Source organism: Mesocricetus auratus, unplaced genomic scaffold (assembly GCF_017639785.1).
Source record: "Mesocricetus auratus isolate SY011 unplaced genomic scaffold, BCM_Maur_2.0 Super-Scaffold_100007, whole genome shotgun sequence".
In the NCBI taxonomy this organism is placed as follows: domain Eukaryota; kingdom Metazoa; phylum Chordata; class Mammalia; order Rodentia; family Cricetidae; genus Mesocricetus; species Mesocricetus auratus.
The window spans coordinates 35,515,590-35,529,339 of NW_024429191.1; the positions used below are offsets into that span (position 1 = coordinate 35,515,590).

Here is a 13,750-nt window from a genome sequence, read left to right on the forward strand (position 1 = left end):
TGTGTATGAGCTCATGAATTTGTATGCATAAATAAATACACGCACACATTTGCACACATGAGTGTGTGTGTGTGTGTGTGTGTGTGTATTTGTGTTGAGAGAAATTGGGTTTTCTGAGTAAATGCAGAGGATGGAGTTTGTGGACCAAGCTTTTGGATGAGGTTGCAAAGGTCTCCTGAGGCTCATGCCTCCATTTCATCCTTTGGAAACTGGGTAGTTAAAACAGCTAACTTACTATTCTAAGGCAAAATGTATTGGATTGGGACTTTAGATATTAAGAGCTGGACCCAGGGAGAAGGTAACATCGGGAGGCACCATGCCCAGGCCTGTTTGTCTATTTGCATGCCACCCCTGTCATTTCTTTCAAACCAAGATATGAGGCTATAAGGAAGTGACACACCTCCATGTTCACACAGCTCCCTCTCTGGCACAGTTTTCATTCTGTGACCCTGTCCAATAAAGGAAAGAGGTAGGGCATACCGGCCATGCTATGTTCATCAGGGAGATCTCCAGTCTCAGAGACTGGAAAACCATATCACCAGTTTTCTCTTTGAAGGTCAATCAAAGTCTCTTTTTCGTAACCCTCTAGCTTGCTTGGGCTTGTTCTGTAAGGATAATGTCCCCTCTGTCTTGCAGTGAATAAGCAGCCTGTGAACACAAATCTCCAGGAAATTTCAAGGAAATCTCATGGAGTGACTGAACTGTGGACTCCTGAGATACTGAAGAGGAAGTGTCCTCTAGTGCCTTGATGGAAGGGGTGGTTGGTACACTGACGGCAGTAAAGTCAATTTTGAACAGAATAATAAGGAAAGAAATAAAGTGCTGTAACTAGAGAAAGAAATCACCCAGATAATGATCTGTTAGTGTGTGTAGTAAAGGGGTATATTAAATCACCCAGTTAACAAATAAATAAGCCAAAAGGCCTGGATCTAGGGAAAGGTGATGGTTTGCTGGGCCACATGGGACAGCATCATCATTCTGGAAGTACACAAAGTCAATAAAACCACAGTTTCCTCACTGATATGTGGGAGGCAGGCAGGCAGTTATGCCTAAAGTGGATCTGCTTCTACTTTAATGACATTCCCCCAACTCTGCACTTCCATCCTGAAACATCCTCCTCAGGTGGTGCAGGTTTATAGATAGATGTAAGTTTCACAATTCTCAGTAAAGAATTTGCACAGAAGTAATTCCTACACTGGGAGGCTGAGGCGAGAGGATTGAGAGTTTAAAACCATCCTGGGAAACATAGTGAGGCTTTGTTTCAAATACATACTTACATACATACATATACACATATACATACATATATACAGGCATGTACTCACGTATATATGCTGTATTATTCAGGGTTCTCTAGAGTGATAGAACTTATAGAATAAATCTCTCTCTCTATATATATATATATATGTAGATGTGTATGTGTGTGTGTATATGTGTGTATATAAAGAGGATTGTTAGAATGACTTACTGGCCATGGTCCAGTTAATCCAACAATGGTTTCCCATGAGTGGAAGGTCCAAGAATCCAGTAATTTCTGTTTGTGAGGCTTGGTGTCTTGGCTGGTCTTCAGTGTAGACTGGAATCCTAAAGATGTAGGCTCTAATGCCAGTAAAGGAAGGACTTACTGATGAGGTGAAATCAAGCAGGCAAACAGCAAAACCTTCCTTCTTTCATATCCTTACACAGGATTCCAGCAGAAGGCATGACCCAGATTAGAGGAGGGTCTTCTTACCGCTAAAGATCTAGATTAAAGGTCTATGGTCCCATACTTCAAATCCAGATTAGAAGTGTATCTTTGTACTTCAAATTAAGCAAAAATCCTCACAGTTGTGCCTCACTTTAGAGTTTTAGTTAATTCAATTAGTAAATTGACAAACAAGAATAGCATATCCTTTACACAGGGACTACTAATGTTACATATACTACTACTACTGTTACTACTACTTCTGATATTATTTAAACCAGTGAGACCTCCTTTTGTGTTTATGTGTGTGCGCGCGCGTGTGTGTGTGTTTGTGCACTCATTTGTGTACATGTTTGTGTGTGCATGTCTGTACCTACGTATTTGTGTATGTTTATGTTGAAGTATTTGTACATGTTTGTGTAGGGATGAGTACACCAGTGTATGTGTACACGTGTTCATGCAGATATATGTATTATGTACCTGTACATGTGTACATACAAGTAGATAGGGCTCAGAGGACAACTTCAAGTGTCATTACTCGGGTATGTTTACATTTTTGTTTCAGCTACAATCTTTCACTTGCCTGAACTTACTCAGTAGACTAGACTAGATAGCCAGCAAGCTTACAGGCATCCTCTTGTCCTCGACTCCTGTCTTGCCATCTTTGGGATTACAAGGGTATGCTACCATATCTGTCTCTTTGCATGGGTTCTAGAGAACAGATCTCAGGCGCTCACACTTTCAACTTAAGAACTTTATTGACTTGCTATCTTCCCAGCCCTACCAGGAATATCTGTGTGTCCTTCTGAGGGGCTCCTTCTCAAGGCATCAGGCACTATTGTGTTAGCCTGTTGATTTCCTGGTTCTTGAGGTTTTGCCAAGTTATTGTGAATAAAGTTCTTAGCTCCAGTTAAAGGCATGGCTGCTGTTGCCTTTTATATCAGGTGGGTCACGAAGTCACTCATTCTCTAGTCTCTCAGATATGAAACCAACATATCTGTGTCACTCTACAAGCTGAGAGACATCTGCCAAGTTGTTTAACTTCTCTAAGCTTTGGTTTTATGACCTATGGAGTGGAGGTGATTTTTTTTAAATCTCAAAAGTAAGAACAGTTCACAGTTTTGAAACAGTTGGCGCTGGTTAGCCTATCCTGAATGCTGAACTTGTAGTGAATTTACTCCAAGTATAGTTTAGAAAATTCAGAAGCTGGCTGCAGCCCTGGAAGGCATGTTATTTCATTTGAGAAGAAAACACTTTATTACATTTATTCTGAAAAATAACTTAGAACCATGCACAATGTCCTTGGCATTCTACACAGACAGAATAATGAAGTTGTTGACCTTAAAATGAGGCCACCATACATAACCCAGGGGCAGTAGGGTTGCATTTCTTAACTTTTTAGTTAGAAGACTACCAGACTAGATGATTTTTAAAAGCTTTGTCTTATGAGCTTACCTCAAAATGTCAGAATCACAAGGGATTGCATCAAGGTCCTGAAGATGCTCCCAGAAGAGCAGTCAGAGTAATTGAATCTAATCCTCACCCAGTGCTCCTGTGCCCCAAACAGTCCCTCTGTCTGCTGCTGTACTGGGAGGCAGGGACAGGCTTTGCTACCTCTCCAGGCTGTTTATTTTCCCATGGATTTAGGTGGCATGAACTGTTCTATTTAAATTCAACACAAAGAAGAAAACATCTCTGCTCCTTGTGTATCCAGAAATCCAACTCTTGTTGGTGGAAGGAGCCTAACAAATCTTTCCCCGAGGAAATGGTCCCTCATTGGATTCAAGGCAGGTAGCATAGACTCCAGAATCCTCTCTATGGTGAAATACCCTGAGGCTGTTCAGCTACACAGCATGGACTTTTAAGATCATTTTCCTCTGAAAAAACTTTCTCTATGGTACTTTGTCCTCCCTGAAGAATGACACTGGAATAGACCGCCCAGAGTTGAGTTCTGAGTTTTTGCTCCCCACAGTCTCAGTTATATGATATTGTTCTGATCTTCATGCCACACAACTTTCCAGCACCCACTCACATCCAGGACACACAGGACACACAGACAGACAAAGAGAGAGGGTGAGGGATAAGAAGAGGGAGAGAGAGGGAGAGAGGGGGAGAGAGAGAATTTCTCAAGCTCACATGATTCCAATCAAAATGACTTTTTCATCTTGATAGACAATATTTTTATACCAAGATAAAAGTTTGGTATCCGTTCTGTTAGGAGAAGTATTCAACCTCCCCAAATCTTTCCCATAAAATAGGTCTCATGTCAAAGTCAGATAACTACCAGCATGGCTGTAGAGATAGCAGGCAGTGATTCCCAGAGAAGTGGAATATGAAATGATTTAAGTCAACCCATTTCCCTTCTCCAAAAGCCATCCATATCAGAATGGCTCAGTGTCTCATCATCTGGCCTCATTTCCTCATCCAGTTCTTAAGTGAAAGCTGGTCACTCAGCTCTGGATCCTAACCATAGCTAGACACTACTCCGAGCTTTTTATCATTTTCCAAAAAGTGTCTAACACTGTAGGAGCTCCTTTGACATTTGCTGTTTTGACCTCAAGGGTTCACCTCCAGCTCCCCATATCTCCTAATACAGACTGGTCCCAACTACCTGTCATGTCTTTGATTTTACACACACACACACACACACACACACACACACACACACACACACACACACACACACACACATTTTTCCAGTTAATGATGTCCATATGTGCATAGGTGTGGGGCATTCACTGGAGCTTGGGAATCCTATTAGTGACCATGTCTTCAAATAAATAAAAAAATACTCTTTCTCCTACCCCAATAGCTTCTCAGTAAGGGATGGGGCATAGAGACCATCTTTCCTGTCTTTTCCAATATTTTGTTTGCCTTCACCTTGCATAGGTCTTATGCAGGTAACCCCAAATTCTGTGAGTCGATGGGTGCAACAGCATCTCTTGTCCAGAAGCACTTTCACAGTAATCCTTCCATCACCCAGCTCTTAGACTGTTTCTCCCTCCTCTTCTACAATATGCCGTTAGCCTTGGTGGTGGGCTTTGACATGCATGTCCCATTTAGTGCTGAGCACCTCTTGCTCTGCCCTTTGACTCACCACTGACTGCTATTCACTGCATCAAAGCAGGTCTTATGGCCAAGGTTAAGAACGGCCGGAATTATGCCTCACAGGTGACATGATTGCCTTTATTCTATTTTCAAAGCTTTAGGGAGGGCTTGAAAAGGTGTCAGAAGGAAAAAATGCAGTAATTACCTAGCCAATTCCCCAAACACACTATTTTAAGTGAAGGCACTGCCTTCAGGCAATGAGTACCCTTGGTGTCAATTGAGACCTGGGAGCTTCTGTTTTAGATTTGCTGCAAAGTCAGCTTCCTGACTGTTCACATGTGCTTAAAATGCTGCCTGTATTTTGTTGCATATTACATACTTGGTGTTTCATGATTCCTTGTGAGCAGTGAGATTCCCTGTGTATTGTGATTACGCTAGGTTTGTGTGTTTACATGTCTCACTTCATTTTAAACACAGTTTAAAGAATATTTTGTGCCAAGGCCTTTAATCCTAGCACTTGAGAGGCAGAAGCAGGTGGGTCTCTGAGTTCAGAGCCAGACTGGTCTAGGTAATAAGTTATCAGACAACCAGGGCCACATGGTAAAACCCCGTCTCAAAAAATAACAGTTCTTTTTGATTGGCAAACATAAATTTATGTTTTAATTATAGTTATCATGATGTACAGTAGATGTTTTGAATTCATTCTTCCCACCTTACTAGAATTTTGTGTCCTTTGGCCATCTCAACTCAAGTCCCTTATTTTAATATAGCAGCAGCCTTACCCATTGAAAGTGACATTTCTTTTTTCCCTTATCTAGCTGATCAAGTGGAGGCTATTCTGATTTTAAACCAGTTGATAAATGGAAGTTTTCATTTCTTTTTATAAAGGAGAGAAACAATAACAAGATAACTACAAAGGGCACTGGTGTCATTACATCGATATAATCTTACAATAAAAAGATGGTAGGAATGCCCTAGTGCTGGAGTGTTCATGGCTATGGGCAGTAAGAGCTCGATGCTCTGAACTTTCTATTCTGCACACTGGCGATTGAACAGAAGAGATGGACTGCTTCTGTGTGTTGGAACATGGAGCAGGTGAAGCTGGATGGCTCAGTTCTTAGATCTAATCCTTTCTCTGAGCTGACATCCCAGGCTCCCTCCTACTTCCTAGGTTTGGGGTCCCTGTCTGCCTCTATTGCTGTCTTCCCTCCTTCCTCTCATCATTTGAACTGACTCACAGGGTTCACACATACTTACAGTGCACAGTGTGGTGCTTCAATGTATATAGTCAACATGAAATGATGGATTTGGGGCCTTTCCTCCACCTCTTTAGTTGTTTACAAACAACTCAATGTACTCCCGTCACTCACACATCCATCATGCTTCAGGACCATAGAACTCATTCTTCCTGACTGCTGTAGATTAGTACTCTCTATGGATCCTCCCTCAGTCTTTCTCCACTACAATTCCTCAGCCTCCAGTTACCCTTTCCCACACTCTACAATAGAACAAACACATTTTAACGTTTACATATTACTGATAATATACAGTATTTGTTTAGTTTCTTTCCTTAATTCTGTCTGTTATTTCAGGCGTGTTGCCACAAATGCCAATTTTGGTAGTTGAGCAGAATTCTCTTGTATACATAAACTACATCTTCTTCATCTATTCACCCATCAGTGGATGCGTTGCTTGGCAACTGTGAACAGTACTGCAATAAACATAGGGATGCAGGTGTCTCTTTGATGTACTGATTAATTCCCTTTGGGATGTCCTGGAGGCAGGACAATTGTGATTTTAAGGCTCTTTATTTCTTTCGTTAGTTTATTTAGGAACCTCCATAGCATTAATTTTTCTTCCACAATACATCATTTTTATTTGAATATTTTTATTAATTTTTGAAAATTTCATAATGCATATAATGCATTTTGATCATATTGAAACCTCACTCATTTCCCTAGTTCCTTCCAACCTCCCCTTCCAACTCATTGACCTCTTTTTCCTAATAAGACACAGATTCCATTTCTGTTATACATACACTCATGGGTGTGGGACCATCTACTGGATCATGGTTCAACTACTAGAGATTATATCCTTAAAGAAAATAGACGCTCCCTCCCCTGGAAACCTGTACTGGCAGCAGCTCCTCTTCAAGGAGAGGAGCCCCTCCCTCCTTCATGCTGCAATGCTGTTTGGATTACCTTTTGCAGCCAAGTCCAGCTTCAGTGAGTCTGAGTTTAGCAGTCTTACCACCACTGCCGTTCTTCCTGACCTCTGACCTCTGACCTGTGACCCTTATAACCTTTCTGATGTCCTTTTTAAGATGGTCCCTCAGCCTTGAGGGGAGGAAGTGTGACATGGATGTCTCTTTTGTGGTTGAGCATTCCACAAACACTTATTTGGCTGAGGTCAGAGGGCTGTGCCAAGCTACAGGTAGAGGGAGACAAACTTAGAGGGAATCTTGATACTATGCCCATTTAGCAAAATAAGAATGTTAGGTTCACCCATGGGACCTGGTGTTCCTAATCATGGGTTCTTGAACAAATATTCAGCTATGTGCTTTCTCTTGTGAGGTAGGGCTTAAACCCAAGTAATTTAATTTCCCAACATCAGTGAATCAGAGCTCCCTTTTCTAGGCTAGAATGTCTTTAATCTCTTGCTCTGGACTCCTCTGTTCACAGCATATTGAAATCACTGTGAGCTGTAGCAGGAGATCTGCCCTGAGGCCATTAGAATGAAAGAGAAAGGAAAGGAGGATAAACAGGTGTGTGTGTGTGTGTGTGTGTGTGTGTGTGTGTGTGTGTGTGAGAGAGAGAGAGAGAGACAGAGACAGAGAGAGAGACAGAGAGACACAGAGAGACACAGAGAGAGGATAGCATGCCTGCATTTTAAGACTTGAGGTTATTTAAACTGGGTATGGTTTCAGACAAGAGATGAATGTCAGTGTAGAGAGGGTTTGCACATAAAAAAGTAAAAGAGATGGGCAAGAGGATGAGTATAGGAATTGAAGGAAAGGGAGTAGGGGGTGGGCCTTAGCTTATGTTAGCATTAGGTGAGGTCACAGCAGCAACCACAGAGGGAATTGAGGGAGAGCCCAGGAGAGTCTGGGAGTCCTTGAAGTCGAATGAGTAACACCTATCAGGAGGACCTGGTTGACTATATCCAGCTGCTGGTCAGGTCACATGAGAGAGCACATGTCAGGATGTTTCCCAGTATAGGCTGAGCAGCAGTGGCCTTCCAAAGGAACACTCTGTTATGAGGATTGGACTCAAGTTGGCTCAAGTGGGCTAGAAGAAGACCAGGATTGTGTTAATACACATCTGTTTACCACAGATAGGGAACCAATAGTGGACCAAAGAAATGACTCCACAAGTCAATCTTGGCGAACAGATGAATTCATTGGAGTTCCTTTCAGGAAAATGGGTAAGCGGTTACTGACAGGTGCATGGATAACTAACCCTGCTGCACTGATTAAAATCCTCACCCAGTGTGAGTGATAGACAACTCATGAAAGCTGCAGGCCTGGTGTTCCCTGACTAACTTGTAGGCAGCTCCACTGAAGAGTCACCTTATAGCCAGCAATAAGCTTTCCACAGGGAGCGGCTAACCATGTATCTTGTGAATTTCCTAAGCTTCCCAAGCCTCATCCACGGAAGAAGCAAATGTGCCAATTCACAGGGAACAGCACTACAAGCCCTAGGAAGAGAGAATGTCCTAGAAAGTCCTTTCAGGAGCTACACATTTAGAAAGACCAGAGAGGTGCAGAGTTAGCTGAAGAGGAAAATAAGGTGAGTTCTTCTGTTACTGATTCTATTCACTTTGTAATATGAAGGAATGTTTATGTTCTGAGAGTTAAGCACCCAGTTAGGAAAACTTGGCATCATTTAGCAGTTGCATACTATTGCTGGAGCAATAACCTTGAGGAGTTGAGTGGAAATGACCTGTGTGCAAAGGGTAGTACGATGCCTCTCTCTGGAGTCAGGCGACAGCCTGCTTCAAGTTGCCTGCTGCATCTGCCACACCCAGCAGCAAACACACAGGTTGATGGGAGTGTCAAACTAATTTGTGTGATGTGTTCAAAATGGTTCCTGGCAGAGCAGCTCAGTAATTTATTCTTTCCAGGGAATCTCCAACAGTTGGCAAAGACCACACTTCCAAAGATAAAATGTGATGTCTCAGTGGACTTAGGGCCACTTTCAGTGACTAGGCTTTATATGAACTCCTAGGAGTGGAATGAAGATCTTTATAGCCACACCTTGTAAAGAGGTTAAACTATGGCAGGAAGGCCATACCTACAGTCATTCTCTCTTCCTTCTGCTCTTCCTACTCTGCCTCCTTCTCTCCTCCCTCTTCCCTGCTCCTTTCTCTTCTTATCTTTTCTTCTACCCCCCCACCCCTCCTCCTGCTCCTTCTCCCTCTTTTCTCAGTGCTAGCTTGAACCCAGATTGTGATGGCTATTCTTGGCTGTCATCTTGGTGACCTCTGGAATGAACTAAAACCCAAGTGACTGGGTATACCTGTGACACACCTTTCTTAGTTAAATAATTTGAAGTGGGAAGACTGGCTTTTGATCTGGATCTTTTGAGGTGGGAACACTCACCTTCAATCTAGGCTACACCTTCTGGGGGCAGCCTGTATAAAGGAGATGGAAAAGGGAAAATTTGGCTTTTTGCATGTTTGCTGTCACTCTCGCTAGCAAGTCCATTCCTTCACTGGAATTAGAGCTATTTCTTTGGGATTCTAGTATATCCTGAAGACCAGCTGAGACATCCAGCCTCATGGGCTGAATGACTACTGGATTCTTCAACTTTCTGTTGGTAGAGTGTCATTGTTGAACTAGCTGGACTACAGCCTATAAATATGTTAATAAATCCCATATATATTGAATATTTGTTATTTATTATTACAGTTGAGATATATGAAGTCATTCTATCAATTCTATTCCTCTAGGGGAGCCTGACTAATACACAGATTGTTTTTTTATTATTTACATTCCAATCCCAGTTCCTCCTCCTTCCTTTCCTCCCACTTCCTTCTCCTATCTGCTCCACAGAGAGGGTAAGGCCTCCCATTGGAAGTCCACTAAGTCTGTCCTATCATCTAGTTGAGGCAGGATCAAGGCACCTCTCTGCCCCCACACCCCTGTGTCTAGGCTGGGCATGGTATCTCTCCATATAGAATGGGCTCCACTAAGTCAGTTTGTACATTAGAGCTAGATCTTGAACCCACTGCCAATGGTCTCATATATTGTCTCACTCACACCATTGTCACCTATATTAAGGGAGTCTAGTTCGGTTTTATGCAGGTTCTCCATTTGTCAGACCAGAGTCAGTGATCTCTCTAGCTTGGGTCAGGTGATTCTGTGGGTTTCCCCATCATGATCTTGATTCCTTTGTTCATATTTTTGCTCCTCCCTCACTTTGATGGTACTTGGCCCAATGGATAGTTGTGATTTTCGGCATCTGCTTCCATCACACAGATCTTTTTGCATATTAGGCCAGTGTTTACTGCTGACCTGAATCCCAAGCCCTCTCTTAACTTTTTTTCTTTACTTTGAAATTGAATGTTTCTAAGTGGCCAATTTGGCCTTGAACTCACCTTCTTCTTGTCCTAGCCTCCTGAGTAGCTTAGATTTTGGGCTTGCTCCGCCAAAGCCACACTCCAGTAGTCTTTTAAAATAGTGTTTGTCTACAAATGTTTACTCAATAATTCAATAAGTCCACTAGTTACACAGTAACTGTTTTCCTTTTTCAACTAAAGCCCTGAGAAGCAGGATGCCAGGCCCAGTGCAATGAAGTGACATGGTGGTCACTGGCTGCTGGATGGTCGGATCTGTGTGTCTGCCTAACTACTCAGGATCTGGATCATGCTTTATCATCCTCAAAGCACTGTGTATGCTGCTTTCCTCACCACGATGACCAAAAGCCTAAAGCCAAGCCAAGAAAGGAGTAGGTTGTTCCAGGCTCACAGTTGAGGGCAAAACAGTGCATCATGGCAGAGAAGGCATGCAGCAGGAGCTTGAGACAGCCACTCACGTTGTATGCACAGTCAAAAAGCAGACAGAGAGACAGAGAGAGAGAGAGAGAGAGAGAGAGACAGAGAGAGAGAGAGACAGAGAGAGAGAGAGACAGAGAAGCTGGCTCTCAGTTCACTTCTTTAGACCAGGCTCCTGGTCCATGGGATATCTATAGGGTATCTATAGGCACCCTTGCTCAGTTATGTCTCTCTGGAAACCCTCACAGAGAGACCTGCACAATTTGAAATCTAGTAAAGTTGACAATGAAAACTGACGTCATCATACACAGATCTAAAGGCTCTTAAACTAGCTAAGTAAACTAGGTTAACTGAACAGTCCTTAGCCAATGAAGGTGGCCACTCACTTATCAGTCCCTAGTAACTGAAGACTGACATTGCAGAGAACAGAGAGGATGGGGACTATGAGTTGTGGAGCCTGCTTTGAAGTGATCCAAATGCCAATAGGAAGCGTTATGACATTCCATGGTTACAGTTTAGTGTGCTGAACTGGGATATCTTCTAGAAAGTTAGGTGGAACAATCATTTAATCATTTGCTGACATTTAATCAAGAGCCAAAATTCTAATCAATGGCTGACCCATTGCAGCACTGGGTCTGTTCTGGCTTTTTGCCTGGACTGCCCAGACTCAATTAGCAGTCATCTCAGCTGGGTGACCTTGGCCTTGGGAAATTTCAACAGGGAATTGCTATTTCCTAGGGGACCTTAACTTCACCCCCATCCCCCACTCACTTCTGGACAGTATGTTGGTTCCAACCCCACTGCCTCCATTGGTTGATGTTAGGTCAACATTGTAACGAAAATCTCTAGTGAAACTTTCCTAGAGGAAGTTTGAGATGTTACCCTCCCCTTTAATCCTTTCTCTGTTCTTTCACTTTGAAGTACAGTGTTACTTAATTTTATGCATTTTAGTTTCTTTCTGGATTCACCAGAAATCTAACTGAGCCAGGAAAGATTTTTGCTTCAGTTCAAAACAGAACTTTCAATTTAAATTGTGTCCTTAGGATAAAGATAGAGCCTTGCTCAGATGCCCCGAATGCCATTTTCTTCTGACCCCTATCTTGGATTGGGTCTTAGATTGAAATTACTGTTTTGTCTGTGTCTTTGGCAAGGGACTCGACTGCTTTGTGTCTTCCATTGACATTGGTCAACAAAGGCCTCCTTCTGTAGAGGTGTCACCTGGGGGTTCAGTAAAACCAGTCTCTGGGAATGGGGTTCCAGCAGAGAGAAGCACAGCTAGACCGTGGATGTATTAGAGGCACAAGCAGATCAGGTGAGCAGGATGGACATGATCTTATCTACACATTGTGCAGTTGTGCGGAGGCTCGGTTATTACAGTGCTTGTCATGAAAGCCGGCAGACCTGAGTGCAAGCCCTCAGGACCCATAAAAGAAGCAGGGAGTGGTGGTGGTTGTGGTTGCAATCCGGGTGCTGTGTAGGTGGAGACTGGGACATCCCTGCGGCTCAGCTGGTTTTGCTGAATTGGTGAGCTCCAGATTTAGGAAAAGAGCATGTCTTTAAAAAATAAGATGGAGATCTGATAAAAGACAATGATATATTTGCTTTACCTGTGTGAACACCCATACACATTCATGTAGATACATGAATACACTACTCACATGTACGTACAATCTTTATAGGTAATCATTAGGAGAAATGTGAGTAGATTACTTACAAGGATGTTTGGACTCTAGTAACAGTGCTGGTTATTGCCATAGTCAATATTTTGTTTCTCAGAGAAGGGCACACTCCCTAGGATGGCATGCCAGACCCTTCCATGAGAAGAATCTGAGTCTCAAATCCTACTTCTTTAACCCTTAATGTACCTAGTGAGTGCTACAAGGAAATGTGGTCTTACTTCAACCTTTCCATTTCCCCTCGGGCGTGGAAATGTGACTGCGAAAGACTGCTGGGCATCATCTACCACGGTATGAGCAGGGATGGAAATGATGCTGAGAATATCCTTGTGTAACTCATCTCCTTTGCAGAGCTGTGTTGATACTGGGATGGTCTCCAAAACAATCTTGCCACACAGATTATTAGGGAATCCATGTCCAAGTGGAAGGACACGAGTATTTGTTGATAACACAGTTTTCAAGGAACTCATTAAAACCTCAATTTTAAAAGCTGCACCACCAGAAGTGAGTTACTTTTTCTTTCTTTTTTTAAATTTAAATTTAAATTAGAAACAAGGTTGCTTCACATGTCAATTCCAGGTTCCTCTCCCTCCCCCCCTTCCATGCCCTCCTACCAACCCCTCCAATATCCCCTCATTTCACCAGGGAGGGTGAGGCCCTCCATGGGGGTGTCCATAGTCTGTCATTTCATCCAGGGCAGGGCCTAGACCCTCCCCCAAGAGTCCAGGGTGAGAGTGCATCTCTCATTGTTGGATGGGCACCCAAAGTCCATTTGTGTGCATGGGATAAATACTGATCTGCTGCCTAGGGCCCAATAGATTACCTAGGCCTCCTCACTGACACCCACATTCAGGGGATCTTGATCAGTCCCATGCTGGATTCCCAGCCATCAGTCTGGGATTCAAGAGCTAACCCTTGTCAGGTCAGCTGTTTCTTGGGGTGAAACCAGCCCAGTCTTAACCCCTGTGCTCATCAGTCCATCCTCTCTGTCACTGGATTCCTTGAGTTCAGCTCAGTGTTTAGCCGTAGGAGTCTGCCTCTGCTTCCATCAGCCACTGAATGAAGGTTCTGTTTCCCAGACTCTCTGGCCATGGGATTGTAGGCTGGCACTCCTCAGATCTATGTCTAAAATCCATATATGAGAGAGTACATGCCATGTTTCTCTTTTTTGTTACAGGGTTACCAAACTCAGGATGGTTTCTTCTAGTGCCATCCAGTTGCCTGCAAATTTCAGAATTCCATTGTTTTTTTCTGCTGAATAGTATTCCATTGTGCAAATGTACCACATTTTTTCTATCCACTCTTCTGTTGAGGGGCATCTAGGTTGCTTCCAAGTTCTGGCTATTAC

At 43.0% G+C, this 13,750-nt stretch overlaps 1 long non-coding RNA gene across 1 annotated transcript in view; it reads left to right on the top strand.

Annotated features, from left to right (window-relative positions):
- Nucleotides 1–13,750, top strand: part of LOC121141340 — a 45,238-nt gene that overhangs the window by 12,061 nt on the left and 19,427 nt on the right. The window lies entirely within an intron of this gene.